This window comes from Heterocephalus glaber, unplaced genomic scaffold, assembly GCF_053883595.1.
Source record: "Heterocephalus glaber isolate CG9 unplaced genomic scaffold, H.glaber_assembly_v1.0 deba00001461, whole genome shotgun sequence".
NCBI lineage: Eukaryota > Metazoa > Chordata > Mammalia > Rodentia > Bathyergidae > Heterocephalus > Heterocephalus glaber.
The window spans coordinates 15947046-15973522 of record NW_028258308.1 but is presented as its reverse complement, the minus strand read 5'-3'; the positions used below and the strand labels follow the sequence as shown (position 1 = coordinate 15973522).

The window sequence follows — 26477 nt, the reverse complement described above, 5'->3', positions numbered from 1 at the left end:
GTGCAATAGGGACAGATATTGAAACCATCTGTGACTAGAGGAGGGTAAAACATCTGATAAATTAGTCAGCAAAGATTAAATCCCCAAATTTAGGTTTACTATTACTTGTCATTTTCACATGTTAACTTATGAACTCAATAAAGAAGTATGTGTATGGATGTAGAGATGTTAAAGTTGTTAATAATGTAAGCCACTAAAGTATCAATCTTTTAAGAACTTCAAAATGCTTTCCAAATTTCCTCTACTACCATGGCATTTCAGTCTAACATTAAATATGTGAAAACATATCCCTTATCATAAATGATGTGTTCACTAAAACTTCCATCAAATAATACTGTTGAATATTTATGCTTTCATAAAACTAACCCAGATCAAAAGAGAGAGTTTTTTGTTTTGTTTTGCAGTACTAGGGATTGAACCCAGGGCCTTTGCACAGTTACAACCCTAGCCCTTGAAAAAATATTTTTTTTAAAATTTTGAGACAGGATCTTGTTAAGTTGCCCAATGTGGGCTTGAAGTTGCAATCTTTCTGCCTCAGCCTCCCAGAGTGCAGGGAACACAGGTGTGTCCCACCACACCTGACAAGAATAACTAGTTTTAAATAAATAATATATAGTACACAAATGATAGCCATTTCCCACACTATTTGCTGTGAGTTGAAAATTATCTCCAAAACTCATGTTGAAATTTAATTGCCAGTATAATGGTATTCAGAGTTGGGTCCTTTAAGAGGTGATTAGGTTACAGGGACGTTAATCCCATGAATGGATTACAGCCATTATGGTGTCAGTGCCTTAGTCATAAGAGGGGGGAATTTCATATCTTCTCCCTTCCCTTCCCCATTCTCTCTCTTTCTCCCTCTTCCCCTCTCTAGTTGTCTCACTATGTGATTGACGCCTTCTACCATGTTATAATGCAAAAAGGCCTTTATCAGATTGGGCCATTCGATCGTGGACTTCCAAATCTTCAGAACCAGGACTAAATAAACTTATAGTAGCAGAAAACCAACTAAGACACTGCTTTCCAGGATGCTGTGTTTACATAATTTGACAATCACTGAGATATTTAAAAAATAGAATTGTAAAAACTAAACAACATTCAAATAAAACAACATAGGCATCCATCTAATAATTTTCCCCTCACCTATTAAGAACTGAAATAACTAAAGCATATTAAATCAAGGCTAACGCACCACAAAGAAATCCACTGCATTCCAAAAATAGGGGAGGAATTGTGGAGTCCCTTGTGACACTCAATAGGTTAATTCCTGCTCCAGTTGACTCGGAGAGCGGAAGACTGCTAACTTCAGTCCAAATATGTCTTGAAGAAGGGATGTTCTGCCACATCGGGCAGAGACAGGCCTTTCTGGGTAAACAAGGAAGCTCCCAAGGGGACAGTCAGACAAAAATTAATTATTTAGCCAAACTATCACCATGCCTTGCTTGTCTGCCTTGCTCCCTAAAACAAACATCTGTGCTCAAGAAAACTCTATTGCCTTTGTTGGTCCTCAATAAATCTGCGAGTTTGAGTCAGTTTGGGGCTTCACTCCATTCCAGTGAAAACCCCTGAACCCACAGCAAACACGTTCTCTGTCTCTTGCATTTTTATTGTCTAATAGGGTTTGCTGGCCTCAACTTGGCAAGGCATGTCTGCTATATGGACTGTAGTTGTGACCAGCTGGAAGGTACTGTCAACAAACTTGAACAGAATAATCCTGAGAAACCTTTGCAGTATTACAGAACTTACACAGGGGAAATCTTCATTACATATAACTAATGTTTTAATAAGAGCTGAGGTCTGTAGATAGGGGATGGTCTAAAAGAGATGGGACAACATTTGTTGCAACCCACTGTGCACATGAGGACCAAAAAGGTTAGTTAGGAAGCAGCTATAATGGAAAGGTTATTTGTAAAACGTAAGGCATGAATAAATGAGGCAAGTTCAATTAAAAAGAAAGCAAGAAATACAATATTGATATCAAATAAAGCAGAATCTATGATGTGAAAAAAAGCATTCATTTGAATAAAAAAGATCTAGGAGAGTCACAGTATACAATGAAAATATACTACACATGAACTCTACATATCAAATAGAACAAAATAGTAAGAAACACAAAATATGAATAGAAAATTATAGTGGAAGACTTTTAACAACTTATCAAGTCTTTTAAAACTTTCAAAAAGCAAACAGGTTTAAAAAAAGGATGTTGGAAATTTAAATCAGTGACTCTCAACTAGTGATAGTTCTACATGCCTGAGACTGTTTGGAAATAGTGTCCAGAGGGGGAGATATTTAAGTTGCCACAATGTCTGGTTACCATGGTACCTGGTTAGCCTCCAAGAATACTTCTTACATTTAAAATGCAAGAGTCAGTGACGGATGGACGGACACAGACACCACACATACAAACACACACACACACACACACACACACACACACACCTTTAGAGAATATCAATGATCATAATGTACAATACTTATTCATAAAAATATATCATGTCTTGATCAGTGGTCTTCTAGACGTGGCATCCTGTGATTCTGGGAATAAGGAAAAGATTTCTAAGGGATATGAAAGCCTGAACAGTTTTGAACAAAATTCTTTTCAGGCCCTGTCAGTGATTTGCTGAAGTGGTATCTACATAACAGATTTTTTTCTTTATTCTAAGAAAAGATAACTAGCTAGAAACTTACTATGAGGAAATGCCCTACTCCAGGAAAACAAATTAACAAATGATGAAAAATGTAACTGTTTCTCCTTTAAACAAAACATTATAAACATCACTTAACATCATGAAGAGATAAATTTACAATAGCTTTTTTTTTACAATAGCTTTATAATAAATATTTTTATTAGAATGTGTTTTTGGACCATGTATCTATTGATTATAATTATATTTAAATTTTAGCTGGCCATGGGTGCACATGCTCGGAATCCTAGCACTTGAGAGCCAGAGGCAGAAGGATCACCACAAGTTCAAGGCCAACCTACGCTATGTGGTGAGCTCAAGGCCAGTCTGAATTACATAGTGAGACTCTGTCTTAAATTACCAAACAAACAAATAAATAAATAAAATATAAAGCAGATTGTTTGTTTCTGTTAGAACTTTGACCTATAGGACATTTTTAAAATAAAAATTTATATACATATGACTTTAAAAAATTTATATATTGAGGGCCAAGGATTTAGCTCAGTGGCACCACACCTGCCTGGCAAGTGCAAGGTTCTGAGTTCAATCCCCAGTACCAGAACCAAAAAAAAAATATATATATATATATATATACACACACCTATATACATATATATTGTGCTTATTGCAGAAAGGTAGACAAATGGAACAAAAGAACTTTGAAGAATAAAGGCATATTACTTTAAAATGAAGCATCCTAGAGAAAGTGGAATGAAACTCTGAATTTCAAAGAGACCAAGCAGAGCTAGGTGGGGTACTGCATACAAGAGGGTGTTTATCAAAATTCTTTTAGTAGTATATAAGCAAAGAGTTTGAAGATCACTATCTAAGATACAAATAAAATCTCAATCAATTCATTAAAGCCTAACATTTCCAAGCCACATTTTATGATTTCAGTTAAGCTTATACACTTCTAAATAAAAAAGTAAAAATGTTTAGAGAATAAAATATGCAGTTAAAAAATACACACCAAATAATGATTTCAAAAAACACCCACACATGGAATGTAGACAAGGCTGTATTCAGTAATATATTAATAGCAATAATTATATCTGAGAAAAGCAAAAGAAAGACTGATGAAGATTAGAGCAAAGATCATAAACTGGAAAAAGATAAAATTATAAATTAGGGAGGTAAGGTTTGAAAAAGTGTACCACACTTCTTGCTATAATAATCAACAAAATATAAACTTAAAAATGCAAACTTAAAGATGAGAAAAAGTCAATTATAGTTACACTTACGAAGAATAAATACAAAAATTTCAAGGTACTAGAAAGAATGGAGAACTACCCTCTATAATTTACTTGCAAGGTAAAAATATCCCTTGAAATCCAAAAGTCCACACAAGAAATTTCCCCTTGGGTATCTGTAGGAATTAAAATGAACTAGTCTTCTAACTTTTAGAGAAAGTTTAATTGGAAATAGGGATAGAAATGGAGAGTTCAGAGAAATATAGTCCACCAAAATGAATTATTTTAATTTTAATTATCTCTGGTTATAATAATGATTCAGAGAGGTTTTAAAATAAAAGTCAATTATAAAGAAAATGGGTGAATAAAACATGACACATTATAAAAAATTCTGCTTAAATGATCAATTCATTTAAGTAGTTTACATAGTAACTACATAATTTCATAACAGCATTTATAAGTAATACACTTACTTTAAAAGTAGTATATTTAAGTATATACTATATACATATACAATTAAATATTTTATGATCGAAAATCATCATATACATGTAATACACAGCAGTATATTTCTTCTCTTAACAGTGGAAAGTCTAAATTTTAAACTGCTTCAACTAATTTGAATGTTCTTTGCATTATCCCTAGTACAGCACAGCTTTTATTATACTGATGAAAATTAAGGATGTCTTAGATTATCTTTATTTTCCGCCCCTTGGCTGTCCAGCTTTTGGTCATTTCATTGCTCATTAAAATTTCCACAAGAAAACAGGCAAAGAAACAAATGCAAATAAAATTTAAGGCAAGTATAATTTTATTCAAATTGACAGATACAGTAAATTCTGTTATTGTAAGATTTCTCTACTAGGAAAACAATACCAATTTTCATTGAATTTCCTTAAAATACTCCCCCAAATCTAACTTGCTTAAAAACCTGTTACTGTTTTATTCAAATGGAACAGTTTCAGAGCTGTGCAACTAAATGTGTTGCAATTTACCTGAGGACCATGGAGAGTTTTAGTTTGAGGCTAGTTTTCTAATGAGTTGCAAGTCTCAGAACAGGTCTATCTCCATGGAGAAGGGTTTTTAAAGCCTCCTATATATAACAGACACACACTAGAGCAAATCTCTAATGGCAGCTCTAGCCCGATGCTGCAGACACTCAAAAGAATGGCAGTCCTTATGAAGTATTTTATTTTCACTTCTGGCAAAAATTAAATAAGAATCCTTTGTTTCTTAGAACCCTTTCTCTCCTCTTAGTAGCCATTAAGGACATCTTTCTCCTTCCTTTCCCCATTCTGAAATAATTATCTACCTATATCTCCTTTTATGGTCTAGTGTAGCAAGTGTTCAAGTTGAAGTTCAGATGTTTAACCAAAGAAGCTGTGTGCCTGGCATTGAAAACTAGAATTGATGAGAATTAGGAGACTATTCTTATGATATGTCATATTGTGAGTTAAATATGATTGTGTGGATTACCCTGAGAAACTAAAATATTTTAAGGAAACACTTTTTTTGTATGCTGAACAAATTTTTAAAATATAGATTTACATAAATTAGGTGTTGCCTAAAAATATGCATATTAGTGGTTGCTTTAAATATTTTTTGATTAAATTTACAACAAAGTAGTTACATATTGTTCTCATTAGTTAATAAATGACTCTCTTTTTACAGCCAGATAAATGATTTCAAGAAACAACATGAAACAGGTTTGTACTATATATAAAAATCTTCCATACTTTTTTTTTTTTTTTTTTGGTACCAGGGATCAAATTTGGGTCCTTGCGCTTGCGCAGCAGGTGGCGAAACCACTGAGCTAAATCCCTGGCCCAAAAATCTTCCATACTTTTTAATTCTGATACTACCCAAGAGACAAGTTAGTATTCACGGTCACTCAAAATTCTTTTCAACTCTATGATTCTATTACTAATTTCTGAATATGATTCTGTCCCAGTTGAATATTGTATAATTTTAAAAATTCAAATTTGTAGGAATTCTTCCAAATATCCTGAGATATCTGAGACAACAAAACTTATTAAAGTCATTTATGTTTGTTATGAAACACAATTTTTTATATATATATATTACCCAGACTCAAAAGATAGCTATTTTATTTTTTTGAAGGCAGTTGCCATTATCTTAACAAAGTATTAGTATAATGGAGAGAATGTTGGGTAACAATCCTAAAAGGTAATTTTTAGTTCTCTTTCTTCTTAGGTCTACATATGTCCAAAATCAAATCTTTTAAAATTTCTGAGTCTAGACTTCCTCATGATTTTTAATTAATTATTTAATTCTTTTGAACTTTAACATACAAAATATGAATTAGGTGAATTGAAGATGTGGTCATTAATACTTTAATTTTATTTTATTACTGTTAAATTATTAATTTGGGTCATATACTTGCAGTGATTAACAATAAAAGAGATATATGAAATATCAGCATGTTTCTTTTTGTTGTTATTGTTTTGAGACAGGGTCTTGCTAATAGTCCACGTTGGCCTGAACTTTCTATGTAGTCCAAATCACCCAGATATTCAAGAATACAAGTAACTTATTACAAATAGTACTTTCATTAGAGATTCACACAAATAAACTTTTAGAAATCACCTAAAAGTTGTCTTAAAATTGATCTAATGATATTTATTGAGACAGGGTCTCACTATGTTGCCCATGCTGGTCTTGAATCTTCTGCCTCCACGTCTCCAGTAGCTGGGACTATGGATGTGCGTCTATCCATGTACCCAGCTTAGTCTTTATTTTAAATCACTTATTTATATCAGATATTTAGTCAGTAATTCCAAATACAGATAAATTATTATAGCATTGGAAACCAAGAACATATGTTAACAGCCTAATTAACACACACAGAGAATTTTTCATTTTTAATTTAATTAAAGGCTCCTAGGAAATAATCAAAGAATTTATGGGTACAAGCCTCACAAAGTATTGAAAAGGCATCTCCTAAAATCAATATAATGTCAAGTTGGGTTATTCATTCCTAAATCAACATAATTTAAAAAGTAGATCATAAAAAGGGAATGTTTTACTTTTATTATCACGAAGATATTCATGTAGCAGTAGACAATACAATTCTGGCCAATGATAATATAGTAGACACCTTTAATTTGTCAGTTTAAATAAAGGTACAATGGAAGAATTTCCTCACTGAAAAAATTGAGATCTTCTATTTTAAGCCATTACCTTTAAAGATCTTTTGAAACATCTGTTAGATTTTGCTATTCAGCCCAAGTAAGGGAGTTGACAGCAGAGCACAGATTTGAACTCCTATCTCTTGGCATTCAGCACAATACGTGTATCCTGTCTTTAATGACACAACCCCATGTAAAGCAGAAATCTGACCACTGTCAAGGACATCTGAGTATCCCAATTCAATAGAAAAACAAGTTAACATACTAATTTTCTATTATTACATGAGATACGAGGAGCTATGAATTTAATGCACTGTTTGTTACCTCGATTCAAAACACTTTTTAAGCTAAAAAAGGGTTTTGTAAACTTAATGACTATTAATATTATTATAAATGTAATCTTTATAGGTATGAAAATTATTTCTTCTTTCTTCTGTGAAACCTGAGGAATTCTGGGGCTAGATAGGTATTTTCTAATATTTGAATAAGAAATGTCGCTATATTATCTGCATTTACAAACATTACAATCTGTTTGGTAGAAGTCCTTGATTCGAAACCCCTTCCCATTTTCTGTCTCTCTCCCTCCTTACCCAAAAAAGGACAAAGATCACTCTAACATCCTAACTACAAGATTGAAATTACAGGGTGTGTATTCATAGAAAAGGGTTTAAATTATATTCCATATTATTATAATCCACATATGTACTCTTTTGCCACCAGGGTTAACCCAAACTGAATTATAAGCCAGGTAGAGTATGTGCCTGAGTCTTTTGCCTCCTCAGTATCTTCCTTAGTCTATTAACCTGCGAGGCCTTCCTCATATCTAATTAACCAATAGCTGCTCACAGGCAAGAATCTCATCCATCATTCCTTGGAAATATAACACTTTAGACTTCAGTGTATCCTTTATTGTCTTGAAAGATGATGATAAAATTCTTAAAATTTCTAACTTGGATAACATTTATTGTCACAGAAATAACACTGTGTTTATTAATATATAGTTATTTTTAAAAAACTTTTCTGATATGCATGAATATTTCAATTTTACTACTTAAAATAAAAAATTAAGGATAATTTTTTAAATAAATTACAAGTAAGCTTTGTTGATAAAGTCCATTTATCATACTATTTCTTTTTTCACTAAAAATAGTTTATAATTTTAAAACTCATAGGGAAATTAACAGGCAACAGATCATACACAAAATTTATCATGACAAAAGATGACTGTATTCTTTAGATTCTGGTTATAGTTAAGCTTATTGGCTACATTCTCTGAGTGCTACACCTATAGTATAGCAGCCTCAGTAATTTCTGTTTCTAGTTTTCCAAATTCTGAAATACAAAAGAAGCATAAAAGTAAATTTTAATTTCCCCTATGATGAACAGCAAATATTCAAAATTCTACGTCTCTCTTACTCATGTCCCATAATAGGAAACTTTTGAGAGAAAAGAAGCATAAGTCAGGTTAGAGAGATTAAATATCTTAAAAAGAATGAGTATATAGGCATGGAGGTTACACTCTAACATATCTAAATCCACTAAGGAATAGAAGGCAGAAAACTATGGACAGATAGCAGAGAAAACCATTTTATCCCTTTTATACTCCTACTACTTCCATTTCCCATGTAGTGCCTTGAAAAATGTGCCCCCAAATTTGTCTACTCACAATTTCACAATGTGATCTTACTTGGAAATAAGGTCTTATAGATGTAAATACTTAAGAGGAGGCTGGTTATACTAGATTAGGTGAGCCCTAAATCCAAGGGCTAGTGTACCTGTAAAATGAGGAAATATGAAAAAAGAGGAAATTCAGAAACATAGAGGGAAGACGATTATGTAAAGATAGAGAAAAGGACCGAAGTGATGTAGGTATAAACCAAAGAATCTTAAGCCACAAAAGCTCGAAGAGGCAAGGAAGGAGTCATCTATAGAAGCTTTAGCAGAAGAATGCCCTGCCAACACTAATTTCAGACATTTAGATTCCAAAAGTATGAGACAATGCATTTCTGTTGTTTTAAGCAACTAGGTTGTGGTTATTTGTTACAGCAGGGGGAGAAAACTAATACATCTTCAAATGCCTTTTTTAAAAAAGACAGCAAGGTCAGGAATGGTGGTATACATGTGTAATCCCAGCACTGCAGGGGCTAAGGAAGAAAGATCACAAGTTTGAAGCCAGCCTAGTCTACATAGCCAAGTTCAAGGTCAGCCTGGACTACAAAGTGAGATTCTAGATCAAAAAGCGCCCCCCCCCAAAAAAAGAAAGGAAAGAAAACTAATTAAGAATTGCATCTTTCTTGGGCTTATAGAATATTTTTGTACTATTTTGTTTTCAGGCATTCTTGTGTGATTTTTTTTTTCCCCAGTCCTGGAGAATGAACACAAGGCCATCACACTGAGCTATATAACCAGTCCCCCACCCTTTTTATTTTCTATTTTAAGAAAGCATATTGCTAAGTCACCAAGTGACTTAGGGTTGAACTCAACTTGTGATCCTCTTGCCTCAGCCTCCCAGAATGCTAGAATCACAGGCATGAGCCACTGTACCTGATTTCTTTGGTGATTTACATTAAAATTTAAATTAAGCAATGAGCCTAAAAACCAAATACTATTGGTCAAAATTACAGCATATTTTTGTTTCAGCCTTCAATAATGAGTTAGCTTGATCTGTATTTATAAGATTTAATATAGAAATGAGACTTGGATCTACCTTTGGCTTCTTTACATCAATAAAAATTTAAAACCTAAACAAAACTTAGGAGCATTTCATTTTTACTGGTCAATATTTGTTAAATATTATGAGAACAATATTATTATACAAACTATTGCTTTACTTACTTCCTTACTATATGGAACCTTAATAGTGAATTTCTTATATCTTTTTTTTTTTTGGTACCAGGGATTGAACTTGGGTCCTTGCACTTGCGCAGCAGGCGGCGAAATCATTGAGCTAAATTCCCGGCCCTCTTCTATCTTATATTAATAAAACACTGATGTCAAATCATAGGTACTCAATAAATATTTATTAAACTGAACTGAATACTTTAACAGTACAGTATTGTTATAAATAGCTAGGGAGAATGATTTGCAATTACCTAAGATTTTGGAAGAATATTTATTTTCCCCCTGTATTAGTTCTAGCTGTTGTAACAAAATTCCACAAACTAGGTAGGTTCTGGAAACTGGGAAATCCAAGATCAAAGTTGCAACAGATTTTGGTCTAGTGAGAGCCTCTGGAGACAGCTGTTTTCCCATTAAGTCTTCACAGAATAGAAGCATGAGGCAGGGCCTTCTTTTATAAGGGCACTATTCCTAGTCACCAGGACTCCACCTTCATGACAAAATCACCTCCAAAAGTCCCCTTCTGAATACCCTTACAATGGGGTTAGGATAAAACCTATGAAATTTGTGGGGAAAACAGCATTTAGTCCATAAGAGCCTCCCTCCAAATCTTAGTGCTTTGTCAAAGTAATTTGTAAAAAACCAATGCAAACATTTATTTTACTAGGCTCACTCCTTCCCTAAGAAAAATGTAACTACTAGAAAGTTAACCTTAATATGTTTAAGGTATTTCAATCAACTCCTCTGAGAGTTAGTGATCAATTTACCCTTCTCCTGTCCCATTCCCCAAAAAACCTTATTGACATCATCACAGACATTCTGTCTCTACAATATGCCAAAATATCTTCAATGACTAAAACCTAGTTAACTCAGGGAGTAAACATCAAAAGAATAAACACACTTAGGCAAGGAATGCTAATCATTTAGGATGTGAGGAGAGTCATTTTTAAAAAGTCTCTAAGGGCTGGGGATTTAGCTCAGTGGTTTTGCTGCCTGCTGTGCAAGCGCAAGGACTGGAGTTCAATCCCCGGTACCAAAAAATAAATAAATAAATAATAAAATAAAATAAAATTTAAAAAGTTTCTAATTCAACAAACAAAAAATAAAAGTACATTAATTTAATTTATATTATAGTACTATGGTTTGCTTGCAGAATCTGTCCAAAAACCTAAATATATTTCACTGATATCATCTCTTTCTTTGATGAAAAGACTAAAAGTTTTTATTTTGTAATTTTATAAATGGAAAAGTATTAAATCAGTACCTTGTAAAATTACATATTACTTGTACTGTTGTATCTGGCATAAGCCTGGTTCATACTTCAGTACCTCTAATCAATTTTGAGATTAAATTGACTTGTACATTTAAAATTTTTAAAATGGAGAATAATAATATCTGGAGAATTATAATAATACCAAGATTTCTTTGGCTTATATAAATATTTCATGTTTTAGAGAAACTTATTATTTCATGGATACAGTATTTCTAGCTTTTCTCCTTTGAGCTCTAAATGTAAAGGCTAATGGTTCACTAACAGTTAATTATATATGTTTATAAAAGTATGGCAATCTCTTGGTGTCTCATTCACCGATAGTTTATTAATCTTGGTAACAGCCTCTCTTACATATAATGAGGACTATTTTAAGGCAAAGAAACTATAATAAAATACTTATACACATAAGACTACTAAATGGATTAAAGTTCTCCACCAATTGCACTATTCAACTAAAATAATGCAATACATTCACAAACAGTACAATGGTGTTCTTACTGAGTAAAATTCAAACAATGATATCGTGGATCACTTCTTAGTTTTTGTTAATGGTTTAACACAATACTAGTTCTCTTTGCAGAGCATCTTAATTCAAGGTGGTTTCAGAATCAAACAGACTAACACTGATTTTTTTCATTTTTCTTTTAAATTGCACAGTGATAACTAATCACTTAAATCCACAAGACTACAACTTTGTGTTGAAAGCTAGTGCAGAGAGCAAGAGCAGGAGAAATCTTGAATTTTTCATTTTTCTGTTTGTTTCAACTATCACAAAAACAGCAAGTAAATTTGAAGTAGTTCTTTACTAATCTGACAAAAATAACTTTAATTGTATGTCTGTGACTTCTTAAGAAATGAGCTAAAAGACAACTTGGAGATTGGGCAATCAGTCAACAATCTCCTCTACTCAGATAAAGGTGTTCTGGGTACAATTGTTCTGAGGGACAAGGATGGCTGAAAAATAAAACAAGCAACCAACAAAATGGCAGAGAGACCCAGTCTTTGATCTTAAATTTGCCACTCAAAAGAAGTGATAGGTTAATTTAACCCATTATATATGTATGTGGAGGTAACCTAGAAGCTTAGAGGAGGCTGTAATGAATACTAAAATATGATATCACTTGCAATCGCTTGCAAGAAGTAAATTGAGAAGAAGTTAGAATTGACTAGGAGTAAAGGAAAACTAAACTAATGGAAACAATTTGTGTGAAAGCTTAGCTTGTAATAGAATACTAAACTGAGAATCAGCTGCAATTTTTAGCCCTGAATCTATGACTACTTTGGTTGTGTGAATCTGTGGGGAACCACTTTACTGATTATGCCCAAAGCAGGTTATAAGCAGTGCAGGCTATAAAGAGTTAACCCCACAATTAGCTCATTTTAAGAAGCAACTAAAGCTTATGTGACTCACAGAAGCACCTCAAAAGTACTGTAGTTAAAAAAAAAAAAAAAAAAAGTACTGTAGTAGTGCACAGGTTAGCATGACCTGCCTGCTAACAGCCACAGCAGAGATCAGACGAATGGCCCGTGAAGCTTGGGGCTCAATATGAGATAATATAGTAGCCTAGGTCAGAGTAACTCACACCTAAATTCCATTCCCACGACTAAAACCTTCTTAACTCGAGGGACAAGGTTCTAATTACAACCCTATATTTTGTCTATTCTGTTCCTAATTTGAGAATGCTTTGTCTTTTCTTTTCCAAGCCTTGCTGGCAATAATATCCATAGCAACTGCACAACTGCACATATTTCCCCTTTATCCCAATTTAATCACCAATAAAAAAATCAGTGACTTGGACTGACCAGGGTCTTTGCTGGTTGCTCAGCACTGGCCATCGTGACTTCCGACTTTTTTTTTTAATTCTGTCTTTGAGTCTTTCTTCAACCCTGTGTCACACACTGGGCAGGAGACTGGAACCTATCGCGGAGGTCTCCAGTATAATCTCTAAAACATCACTTGTGGTTTTTGGGTGTATTCATTCATGCAACTCATCAAGTATTCACTGGGCACCAACCATCTGCCAGACCCTGTTCTAGGCTCTGAGGATACCACAGTGAATAGAAGGCCTGGCTTTAAGAAGCTTACATTAATGAACTTTAAAATTTAATAAATGTAAGAAAAAATCAGGAATTGAAAATAATAATAAGAAAATTCTTTCTGCCACCTGCCTCGCAAGCGCAAGGACCCGAGTTTGATCCCTGGTACCAAAAAAAGAAAAGTCCATGGTAATAACAGTATGGAAAGTAAATGGTTAATATCAAATACTTTACTTTATTTAAAAAAAATGTCAGAGATAGCGAAATCATCACTAGTATTCTTCCTATCTCCCTCTTCCCCTTCTTTTCTATCCATTCTTAGGCAACCAATAATATCCAGTTGCTATATATCTTTTTCCATGCATATAACTCTAGCAATTTTGCTTATGGAAGAAGTGGGCTTATTTTTATGGTTGATGTACATCTCAGTAATTGGAATCAAGCTTTGATACCCTGACATTTCATTAGATTGTGGTTGATTAAATTATAAAGGGGTAAGTAGAATAGCAGAATGCTCCTAATTACTAACAAAATAATTTTATTATTGGTGAATTTAAGAAATAGACAAATAATTAAATACATTGTTTCAAATTTACTTTTATTCATTTTTAAGGTGTGCGTTGGAGTGACATAGTGATTACTTATCATTTTATCAGAATTTATAATTAGTTATCTCTGTTTCAGAGTGTTTTCTTTTTTACACTACAGAGATTAATGAAATCTTCAACTGGTTTTTCAGTGCAGTATTTCCTTAGAGTTTAAAGTAGTGTATACTGTAGGTATGAAGAACCAGACATCATGTTATTACTGAGGTACTCCTAGAAACAGAGACTAGGAAAGAATTTTTCAAAAGATACACAAGGAGATATTTTTTAACTAAAAAAGTACTATTGATTTTTTGTTTCTAGAAATACACTTTTAAATCTTGAATATTTAAATCTACTCATGTTCTGCTTTGACAGGTGAAAAGAATAAAGTTTACAATTTTAAAGTGCAGCTCTTGAGAAAGTAGAATCTCAATCAGTATTAACACTTAATATTAATGAATTAATAAGGATTTTAATAAATCAGAAATTTATGCTATTTGTACATAAAAGCAAATAATTTTTTTAAATTATGAAAGACCTTCTACCTTGAATCCCATTTCCTAAATGGCAGTATAAAAGTGAAGAGTGAAATGCAATGTGCATGAAACTTAATATACTTTAAAGAAATGAAACAAACATATTCACAAACCTTATTACTGGAGTTTAAAAAAAGGCTATGTGTCTTGTTTAAAATAAGCAATTATACAGTTTTTAAAAACGACTATAGGGCCGGGGATTTAGCTCAGTGGTACTGCCGCCTGCCTCGCAAGTGCAAAGTCCCAAGTTCCATCCCCGGTACCAAAAAAAAAAGACTATAAAGTTTTAATTTCTGAATTTCTAAATTTAGTTGTTCAGTCCATTAAGGGTAAAGTTCTGGTTCAGTCCTTAACCGTAACATGTAAAAAGGGGCATAATATCATTCAACTCTTAAAAATACTATGATTCATCCAGATTATCAGTGCTTTCAAAGTGGCCAGCTCAGGAGATACTGTCTTTTTCAAATGGTGCAGTCGTTCTCAGTATAATACTGAGATTTCTCATTTGAAAAGCCTCATAGGCTTTTAAAATTATTTTTTTTGAATATAATTAACTGTGGTAAATACTCTCTCTTGAGAATTGATTTAATTTTTGAAATAGCCAAATGTCGGTTAGTCAAGCCTATGAGGAATATAAGTAATGAGGCATGCCTATACAATAAGAACTATTTTTATTTGTGCCTTCCAAACAAATTCAATTTTAAAAGAGTAGTTTCAAAAACATTTTGGTTAATGATACAATAATGAACATGGAAATAATAATGATCTATTCATAATTAGGACAACCCCATTCGTTTTCAGAATCTCTGTTATAACCAAAGACTACATGTAGTATGCATAGATAGTCCACACACATTACCCATTTTTCTGAAACCTTTCATAAGGTTCCTCTCCCAGGAATGCTAAATCAACAACAAAACCAACACACTCATCTTCCCTAACCAATGACACATTTACAAAAAGTACAAAATATGCACAGAAAAATGAGATGGGCATGTAAAAATAAGCTAACCTCAGCAAAACATTCAAAAATTTATTATATATTTTACTTTTTATGCTATGTTTGCTTACTATTTTGTTTGATTTTTTTCCCCAAGACTTCTAAATTAATTAAAGAAACTCTACAGAATTTCTATAAGAAATCACATTGTTTGAAGTTATTGATCTGACTTACTTCCTTTTATAGGTAAATTCTAGAAAAGTCAAGCACCTTTTCTAAGGTCACAACACCAGAAAATAGTTTGGCAGTTTACAAGACTTCCTATACCAGTGGTGGCAAACCTATAGCACGCATGCCATAGCGGGCTGTTATTATCATTGGAAGCTCTAAAAGGTTCTCCACCAATGTCCTATAAAAGATCTTAGCAGACCAAAACTATAAAAAAATTACCAATAGATTAGCTCTAGGCACAAAGTAAAGACCAACATAATCTATCATTTTGTCAGGTTCAATATATACCATTTTGATGTGTTAATGGTCTTTAATAGTAAAAACCTTAGCCATCAATTAAATAAACAAGCCATTACACGGGGAACAGAGTCATCAATAAAAGCATATTTTACTAATTTTCTAATCAATAATGATAAACACTTCTGGATATTAATTAGAGAACAGACATTAGCCAAATCATAGTTGATCATTTGTGATCATGTCTTGCTTAAAAATAACTAAAGATCATTAAAAACAAAAACAATACAAAATAAATATTCCCTCAAAAATACTTGTTGATAAATTCAGTGATTTGCCTCAAGCAAATATGGAAATCAATGATTACAAAGTTTATGAAAGGCTGTGTACTGACATATTTCTCTATTCTATAACAGTAAAGAGAATTTACATGTAAAGCAAAGTTAAAATTAAAATAAAAATAAAACCTAATTTGACAATTACCCTAGATGTAGAATTCAATAATGAAGGATATGCATTTGAGAACACTACAAACCTGAGTTCCTAATCTCATCTTGTAATTTAGTAGTTGAATAACTTTATAAAAATGATTTATTCTCTTTAGGCCACAATTTTCTCATATATAAAATATTTGAATAAATAAAATATATAAAATATTCCTCATATATAAAATAAAGTATAAGGATATTTACTTTATAAATAGCCTACTATTCATACTAGGTATTTGGGAGGCCCTGGGGCCTCATTACTTCTTGGAGAAATGTGGCACTTCCCAGTCACTCCCAAGGGGAAAGAAACACAACTTAGCACATTCTCATCTAGGTTCAAACATTGGCTTTACCTCTAACTAGCAATTTACCTTTATGTGCCTCAATTTCCATACCTTTAAAATGAAGATTATAAAGTATTTAATTCCAGGAGTTGCTTTGAAATTCAAAGAATATCTATACAAAAGTTTTAGCACAGATAAAAAGCTTCTTACTAACTACTGAATACATGTTAGCTATTATTAGGCCTTGGTTTCTCTACTTATAAAACAAAGTATCTGAACTAAGTGATTTTGAAGATTCTCTTGAGTACCAAAAATTTCTAATTTTATCCATTTTCATAAGAGATGTTAGTAATACTTCTTAAATTTTGTGGGGGTTTTGTTTTTAAGGTCAATGAAGATGGGTCAAGAAAGTAGAAATATGGAGTCTCTTTTTCTGTTCCTTCAGCACTCACTTCTTTTGGTACCAAAAGCATTTTCCTGTCCTTGTAGCACTTTCTACCTATTATTTTTCTGACAACAAAAACATGTTCAGTATACTAGCTCTTGCTCCAAACATCATCCTAAAGAATGTATCTTTCCCATTTTAGTCACCCCACAAAAAAGTCTCATTAGATACAATGTGTACCAGTGAAAATACAATATATTACAAGTGGAAAAGGTGACTCAATCTCGTGGCCCAACTACTCTGAAGGCTAAGACAGAAGATTGTCTGAGCCCAGATGTTCAAGGCCAGCCTGAGAAACACAGCGGAACCTTGACTCAGAAACAAAAACCCTGTAAGGGCTGGGGATGAAGATTCATGGTAAACACCTGTTTGGCATACAAGAAACCCTGGGTTCAATACATAGACACCTACATATGTGTCTATCTATATACAGATATGCAAACATATATGTGCACATATACACATATGTAAGAATCACAAACACTTTTATCATTAAGTTTAAAGTTAACTGCACACGCAATTTTAGCATATTTTTTCTCATTCAAATTTGTTACAATTCACTAAACTTCTTTTAAAACTTAATCACTGAAATTCAGTTTGGTTCACCTTCACACCTGATTGGAACTCAAACTACCTACTCCCAAACCTCACCTGACCAAAAACTCAAAGAAATGAAAATAACAAGCCAAAAAGCCTTCTAAGAAGCCATAAGTAATAAGATTGGCTTTTGAGATGAGACCTTAACTCAAAACATTTTTATTCTTATTTTATGTATAAATTATAACAAATCCTGGTTGTTTAAAGACAGAAATAAATGAAAGTTGAGAGAATGAATGTAAGGGGGGAAAATGAGAGATCTTAAATGTTAGACCTGTACTTGAGCTGCACATGCACATGGAATCAGAAATGCTTAACAAGGAGTGTGATACTTAGGAGAGCAGGTTTGGAATCACATCTGAATATATTCAGATGAGTTTTATCACTTAATACCCAGGTAACCTTGAATTTACTTACATTATTATAAGTAACATTCATCATCACTAAAGTGGGAAAATCCCTCCTTAAAGGGATATTCTGAGGAGACAAAATTATATATATAATTAATAATATACATAATTTATATATACTATATATATATAAGGCTAAAAAATGAGAGCTAATAGCAATAGCAGGCATTGCCAATGAGGCCATTTAGAATGGGAATTTCTAGCCCTCAACAACTCCTGAGTAAACTATCATATTTTAACAGAGAACAATAAAATAACTGGTATTTACAATGATGACCTCCAGTCACCAAGAAATTAAATTACATTTAGTATATCCATCCAGTAAGTATTCAAGAAACACTGACTTCTATTCTCAGTATCGTGTGTAGTGCTGGTATGTAAAGATGAATTAGACACAGTTGTGACCTGAAAGAACTTGTCCCCTTGTGAGGGAGAGAGAAATGTAAATGAATGATTATAGAATAATGTGTTAAGTGCTGTTAACAGAAATATGTATCAGGTGCTAAGGAAGAATAAGAGTAACCAGCTTTGCCCCAGGCAGTCAGGAAGGGCTTCAGAGAAGAGATGCCATGCAAGTATGCTCTTGAAAGATTTGTGAGATGCTAAGTACAAGCATATGTAGCAGAAGGGAAGTGAAAATGCTGAAGCATACGTGGAAAGGTATGAGTGGAAAAAGGCAACAGAGGTTGAGGTAGGATCTTGAAGCATTTGATAAAATACGAATCAGAATGACAACTGTAATGACAGTGTGGAGACTGGATTAAACAGACAGAAGAAGGCAAGGCAACCAGGGTGGAAAGCTAATGAACCCAATCTGACTTTAGACCCTGGTAGTGGGACCACAGTGGGAGATGGGAGAGTTTTTAAGAATTTTAAACATATTACAATCCAATGTGTTTATTTTTTAAATAAAAGGTTCTTTTTTCTTTTTTTTAGCTAATTAAGTTTATTGGTACATTTTAGATATACATAATCATCACATTCATCATAGGGAATTTGTACTTGTACATGATCTTGATTCTCTTTTTCCCCATTCCCCTCGCCTCCCTTCAGAAACCCGTTCCCCTCCTTATTTACAAAAGTTTTGCTTCCATTTTTTCCTTCTTTTCTCATTTTTTTCTTTTCCCTTCCTTCCTCCCCTCCCCTTCCTAGTTCCCCTTCCCATTTGAACATTTTCGTAAAGGAGTAAGGCTTTTGAGATTTTTAAAAAAGTGTGACTCTCCTGAGGAGCTATTTTGGTGATGTTGAGTACCTGAGATTTTTTTTGCTTTACATAATTCAGGATGATGATAGGGAGATACCTCTGATAAAGCTTGAAGTAATATTTTGATAATGGGCCATTTTTCTTTCTTATAAGATTTGTATTTCTCTGTGATTAATTATAACAAAAAATTTAGTAAAAAGTAAAGCATAAGGTAAACTCCCATTGGTAATGTTTGACAGCTTTGCCTAGAAAAACAAAACTCTTGTATGCAGTACTTAATTGCTTTAGCTGGAGTTTCCAAAAGATTAGATCTTGCACTATATTTAATAAAATTCTTCCTTTTATCAAACAATACTCATTCAAATATTTAGGCAAGAATTCCATTTTATTAGAGTTGACATAAAATATATCACAAGGAAAAAGGTGGTCATAAAGTTGAAAAATATAAACTATAAATCTTCAGATTTTAACTTCTTGAGGGAAGTGATGACTCCAGAATAGCACCAGCAGAACTACTAAAAACTTGAATAACTTTCAAGTAAACATACTTAGGCTCTTATTAAAACAAACATTATTCCCACTGCTAAAATTAAAGTTGGCAAGTCTTTCCTCTTAATAGCTTAAAAAACAATTTGAAAAGTAGCAGAATAGCAGGTTCTTTGCAAGGAGACCAATCATCATCATTAAAAGACCTTTAAAAGCAAATACAGAATGGTCAGTCAGCCTGATGACCTTAATTTTTAACGAAGGGATATTTTAATATATACATGTACAAGATGAAATAAACTTACGAAGGAAAATCTTCATAAAAGATTTAAAAAGAGACTAATTTTTAATTTTCACCCTCACTGTGATGATCTATAAGGAAATAATATATAAAAACTAAAATAAGAAAATTTGATAAAGTAATATGCAAAAATCTGTCAGTGATAAAACAAGCAAGGGTGGCTGCCATAAAATGACCAAAGGGCTTTTTCCACCTCCATGGATGGAGGTCACTTTACTGATGGGCTCAATAAGATGATAATGCATTTAACCACTTTCCTTCCATCTAACTTGGACCTCACAAATCCAAATGGCCTTGTTTAACTACCCTGCCCTTTCAGCATTTCCCTGAACAAAGATAATTAAGGAGATGTACTGCCCCCTACTATCACAGGAATTGAAAGACAAATAAACTTTTAAGAGCACAGCCAGGTGTCTATCCCTCTAATGTACAACTTAAGCAGGAGGTAAAATGAAATAATGGTTAAATAATTATAAAAGGTTAATGTTAAGTTTGTTATATAAGGTAATTTTATTTTATTTAAAAGAAAAGGCATAAAAGGTGTTCCGGGCTACATTTTACAAATCTCTAAACAGCAAGCAGGTCCTCTCTTCCCCTGCTGGCAACAGTTTAAGGGGAAAGGATGTCTTACATAAAATAACATAAAAAGAGTTCATTAAAACTTCTACACATCATTATAAATTTTTTTTAAGATTTAGGTTAGTATATATAACTAGAAAAGGCTGAAGTATTTTTCTATAAAAGTCTGAACTGTTAGTTCTTTATTAGTTCATTCTGGTATGTTTTCTAATTCTGCCATCTAACTGTATAAACCAAGGCATTTATGTCAAACATTATTTAATATTAAAGGAGGGGACAACACTAAGAAGAAAACATTTTCTATAAAATACTACAGCATGTGGTTTCCAAACCTAACTATTTTAAACTGTAGTTTGCCCTCAACTATTTATGTGTACTTTTCAATTATTATTCTTCCTTTGTGAAATAAATTTATCATCACTAGCATCTATGATAAAAATTGTTTCTGGGATGCCAAAGAGATAACTGTTTTCAACCCTCATATAGTAAAAATTAAGAGTAGAATTTCAAAATATAAGCACAGACTTTGTTATTCAAGAGCTCGATTTGTAAAAACTCAACATATAAAAAACAACAGTTTTTAAACAACTGGCCTTACACATTAAAATATATGTCATTTCAAACCAGCTAAGATACATATACTATATAATCTCTACACATTCATAGTTACTGTCTGAGAAAAAACGAACTCTGACATGGTGAAAACTCTGCATTCCAATACCGAAATGGGACCTCAATTCAGATTAAAAGGCTTTAGACATAAATGAATATATAATAACTTTTCATTCTAGACAAAACTCCAAAAAGCCATACAAATTTTATTTATTTTACAATTATCTATTCCTAGAGAAACTTGTAATGAAAATCAGCCTAATAAACCTGAATATAATTAATTTCTAATGTAAACTAACTCTTTTAGAAAAAAGATATTAAGTGTTATTTTGGCTTTAAAATAGTCAGTGTTTCAGGATACATGAAATCACTTTACATAAGATTATAGCCAAAAGAGCATTTATGACTGATAATATAAATCTGTATTTGTATGCTTCACACTTGTCCAGATCAATGTGTAACAGAATAAAATCTTGCTAATAATCCTAATTTAAACCTTTGGGAATCATCTCACTCCTCCTTCCTATTCCTCTAAAAACCTTTATTCTTCCATTTTATTCCGTCTGCCAGTAAATTCACAATTTGTTTTTTGACTGCTGTTGTATTGGCTAAGAAAGAGATCACTGTGCTGTCAACTTATTAACACTCTAATAGTTATGATTTAGGTTTTTAACCATAACTAGACGTTCTGGTCAAACCCAGAATGGGACCGTTCACTCTAAGGTTAAAAAAAATACTGCCCCAAATTTATTTATTTACTTTGTTTCTTCAACATATCAGTCTACCTCTGTGATACTATTTTCACAACATTCAAATATCCACAAGGAAGAATATCATACTTCTCAAATGTTAGGTGAAAAAGTACTCATATTTTTGCCAAGATAAGTACAGCCATACATTATGTAAACTATTTATGTGTGTACACATATATACATACAAATCTGCAAAGGCATCCATACTGAAGTTGTTAATATATCCTTTTAGTGTAAAATTTCAACTTTTTTAAAATGATGAAAAGTTAATATAAAAATAAACAATTTAAATAACAATTTTAAACAAATATATTGTCCTATTTTTAGCATTTACATCTGGATTGCTAGAAAGGTAGTTTGTTAAAAATCTTTATTCGCAATTAGTTAAAGCCTGGGAAACAAAATAAATTATAAACATAAAGAACGGATGTTCCAAAGACCAATCTCTTAATTGCTGATCAGAGCTGAAAATAGATCCTTTTTTTCTACTAATTGAATGAGTCTTGTAAAACCTTTTGAAATGCACTTTAGAAAATGCAAGAATACAGCTTAGAACAGGTTCTTTAATTTGGGTCATTTTCTGTTACTTGCAGTGGTGACGGGTGCTTAGCAACGCTGTTCTGGTGGCCCTTTTAAGGAAATGAATACCTGGAATACAGCATTTTAATCTATTTTATGGCATTAATTATCAAGATCACTGTATTTAGACAGTGCCTCCTTTACCACTTGCTCATATTATGAGAGACAGGAGTCCCATGATAAACTGAGTATGTTCTTTCAGGTGACAGAAGATCCTGCACACCCCCCCCTTACCAAATTTTAAAAAATGTAAAGACATAAAAACTAACATAATAGAAACCACCAAAAGGTTCCTTTAAACATTTCGACAAAGATATTATACTGTAAGTCACTGTTCAAACATATGTAAGTCTCTTTTTCTAAATCTTTGAGAACTAAACTCCACTGTGCCATACACTAGGCCACTGGTACCTAAGAAATATGATGCAACACAGTCAAAATTTAGTAAGATTTTATTTAGTAAAGAATTAGTGAATATTTCAAATATTGATTTTTTTAGAAAAGATAACCTCCATGAAAAATAGTAACAAGAATACCACTTAAGTCATGATGAAATTACTCCCTCATTCATTATAATGTGTTCAAATGATTACCAGGAAACCCAAGAAACATGGTAAAATACACAACTACCAAGTAGCTTCTAAGAAATTAAACTGTCATGTTATATTCTGTTCACATTTTATTAATAATCAATATAACAGGTTAAGAAACTAGTAATTAAAACATTCAGAATATTATTTTTTCTCATCAAGTGTCATTGTTCAGAGTGCAACCCTTTTAACTTCCCTCATAATCACACAATTCATTTTAGATTTGTCCTCAAGAAGGAGGGTGACACTCTTATACATCTCCATTCTTTTCTACCTTCACAGCTAATAGGAGATCAAGTGACTCTCTCTTTGTCTAGAATGTATTCCAATTTTGGTCTTTAACAGCCAATTTTTTAAAGCTTTGAACATTTAGCCCCCAAAGATGAGACACGAATCCTCTAAGTTAACAATCTGCCATCATATATTTTACGTTTCAGTCTATCAGGTAAAGTATACTAAGCATCCTTTAAAATTAAACATACTTTGTTATTTCACATTTATCATCAAATTGTGTAAATCAGAATAAAATGAGACAACACCACAATTTCTCGAGTATTTAACCTCTGAAAACAGACTTTGCTTGAGGGTTTGGTGTTTCGAACGTTACAGTTGCATTCTAATGCCTGGGAATCCGCTGGGGGGGGGGCGGAATGTGGGGCGCAGACAGTATATGCTGCACTGAAATATTCTACTGAGAGGCATAAGTTATCTGTATTTCAAAAATGCCTTCTCTGGGTATTTTCAATCCCTTCTTAAAAACTACTTTAACAATTAGCACACAGAGGTCTCTGGATAGCTCTCTGAAACATTTAAAACCAGAGAACAAAAGGTTTATTTTAAAAATGAAAACCTTGGCTTATACAACTCCAGACACGAATCTGCTTTCAATTACTGAAAGTATTTCCACTTTGGTGGAAGGGGCTCAAATCTTCAACTACACCATCTTAAGGCACTGACTTTGATTATATTAGGTTTTCAGAAGACAAAATGACTTTGTGACAGAGGTTATATGCATATATGTAACATGTATATATATAATTTATATAATTTATAACATATTCCAAAGAGAGAAGCTAGCAGAGAGAGGGAGGAAACGTGATTTCTCAGTCTGAGAGCTGCCACAGATCTTAAATTTTATTTTAAAATGCATACATAAATGAGCAAATGGTTTTTTCTAAACTTTAATAGATAGTGCAAAAGTTTTCCCCAACCATTCCTAACTCTTTCTTCCACAGGAGTAACCTGCATCGAAGCATAGCCACAAAGTTGAATTTCTCTTAGAGACTGTGCTCTGTAAAACCCTCAGGACAAAAAAAGCACGAAATATTTCGCAGGCAAAAAACCTCTCCTTTAATTTAGCGTGATTATTTTGCACCTTTTTTCCCCATTAAGCAATTAGTACGATGGATTTCGGTTAATGGAACCAAAGGGCTGATGAATTTAAACTCAATGCAGATTTTAAATTATTTCAGACATAAATTATCCAAAATCATTATTGCTAAGATTTGCTCCCAATGAATTCGATAAGATAAGTATATCGCAAAACTCACAGAATGCAGGAAAAAAAGAGACAGCTTTACCTCACGGGTTAGGACTGTATACTATTCATTTTTAAAAAATCCATCTAACTAAAAAATACGGGGAACAAAAGACTCCATTCTCCCCCACGGCTACCTGTACCGCTCTGGGTGACAAAGAGTAATCGAGAAAGTTCAGCGTTCACCTCTTCTAAATCCTTAAATTCGGTCCCTCAGGGGTTAAAAAGCCACCTCATTTCAGATGCTAATGCTGTCTCGCACCGATTCCAGCCCGCGCTCGGAGCCTCCTCCCATTCCGACACCACCCGGGGAAAAAGCGGAGCCACCGCCGGCCCGGCGCGCAGCCGCCACCGGCCCCGGAGAGCAGCCGCGGTCCTCGCTGTCACCGCCGCCGCTGCGTGCCCGGGAGCCAGCGAGCGAGCGGGAGCCGCGCGAGGAGCCGCCCGTCCGCCCAGGCCGCAGACGCCGCTCACCCACCTTGCCGCGGCGCGCCCTCGCTGTGGCCGTGCGGAGCCGAGCCCGGCGCTGCCAAGTTGCCTGGGTCTGGAGCGTATCGTGTTACAGCGCTGGGCTCGGGGCTCGGGCTGCGCGCGGCAGCCAGACATGATAGGCTGAGGCTCCTCTGTTTACACCCGGCCGCCGAGGGGGCGGCGGCGGCGCTTAACCCCTTCGGGCCGGGCCGGGCTGCCCCGCCGGCCGCCGCCGTCACCCCAGCCGCGGCACGCGCGCGCACACTCGGGCCGGAGCCCCTCGCCGCCGGGCCCCGAACGAGGACCGTGGCGGCTGCACCGCGTGCTCGGAGGACCCCGGCGGGAGGTGTCCGCGCCCCCCACCTCCACACACCCCGCAGACCAGGGAAACGGCCCGTTTCTCCGACGTGGGTTTCCAGGCTGCTGGAGCTTTGCAGCGCAGATATTCTCCATGCGCGCTACTTTGCAGCCCTCACAAAAGGATCTCCTTCCCGGCACGGGAATGAATCCGACCCCTGGTCCGCCACCACTCAGGCATCTCACAGCGGAGATGTTTACTCAAGCCCACGCTGGCGAGGGCCGCACTCCCCGCGTCTCGGCCCAACTCAGTCCTCGGGCTCGCGGAGCGCGACGCCGGGGAGGGCGAGGCGCACGGGTACCTGGAGGCGCGAGGCTCCGAGCCTGGCACCGCGGGGAGCGTGTGCGGGGTGTCGCCTAAGGGCGCCGCGGGGACAGGCGCAGCCCGCCCTCGCCCCTTGGCCACCCCTGCGCCCTCGTCCTCGCCAGTCAGGGGCCCCCTCAGCGCTGAGGGGCAGAGAGGCTCCCGCTCCCCTGAGAGAAGGTCCCTGGGGCCGGATGTGTGTGCTCTGGTGCCCGAGCTGCTCTAAATGATGTGCCAGAACTGGACAGCCCTGACGTGGAACAGCTTGGCTGGTGTTCTAAGCATTTACTTTTAAATAAAAGATACCTCAGGATTGCTGCACTTTAATTTTTATTTTAAAAAATTGTCGTTTCCTCCCCTCCAGATCCGCTTTTATCATTATTTTTGTATTGCCTCTAGTCCAATGACCTGCTTTCCTTTAATTTCTTTCTTCTAGAACATTCTGTCTACACCATTCAGCCTCTTCCTCCATTAGACTGAGAATTGAATGACTGTTCATGAATTTTTAGATTTACCGGTGTTTTCTTCTAACTCCTCCAAACTCGAGTATTTTTTTTTATAAATAAAACAAGAGCCCTTTATTACAATATCATTATCAATCAATATATCATCACTAGCTCTCATTTCACATTTTAACGCTCCTAAATATAATTTAAACCAAAGCAAAACATAAGGCAGGCTAAGTGTTCTCCCTTTATCATCAGAAGATTACAATTACAATTTTTTTTCTTTCCCCAGCCTCTTTCCTCCAGTAGACTAAATTCTTTCCACATTCC

At 34.5% G+C, this 26477-nt stretch overlaps 1 protein-coding gene across 26 annotated transcripts in view; it reads right to left on the bottom strand.

Moving 5' to 3' along the window:
- Tenm3 (teneurin transmembrane protein 3) overlaps positions 1 to 26477 on the bottom strand; it is a 2554979-nt gene that overhangs the window by 323856 nt on the left and 2204646 nt on the right. For 2 of the 26 annotated variants that reach the window (XM_087217043.1, XM_087217044.1), the window contains exon 1: positions 25048 to 25181. The exons of 22 other annotated variants lie outside the window; for them this stretch is intronic. The gene's annotated coding sequence lies outside the window, so the exon portion shown is untranslated. Of the gene's footprint in view, positions 1 to 24755; positions 24895 to 25047; positions 25182 to 25699; positions 25774 to 26477 lie in introns of those variants that run through there. 2 more of the 26 variants (XM_087217047.1, XM_087217046.1) reach the window with 2 other exon arrangements.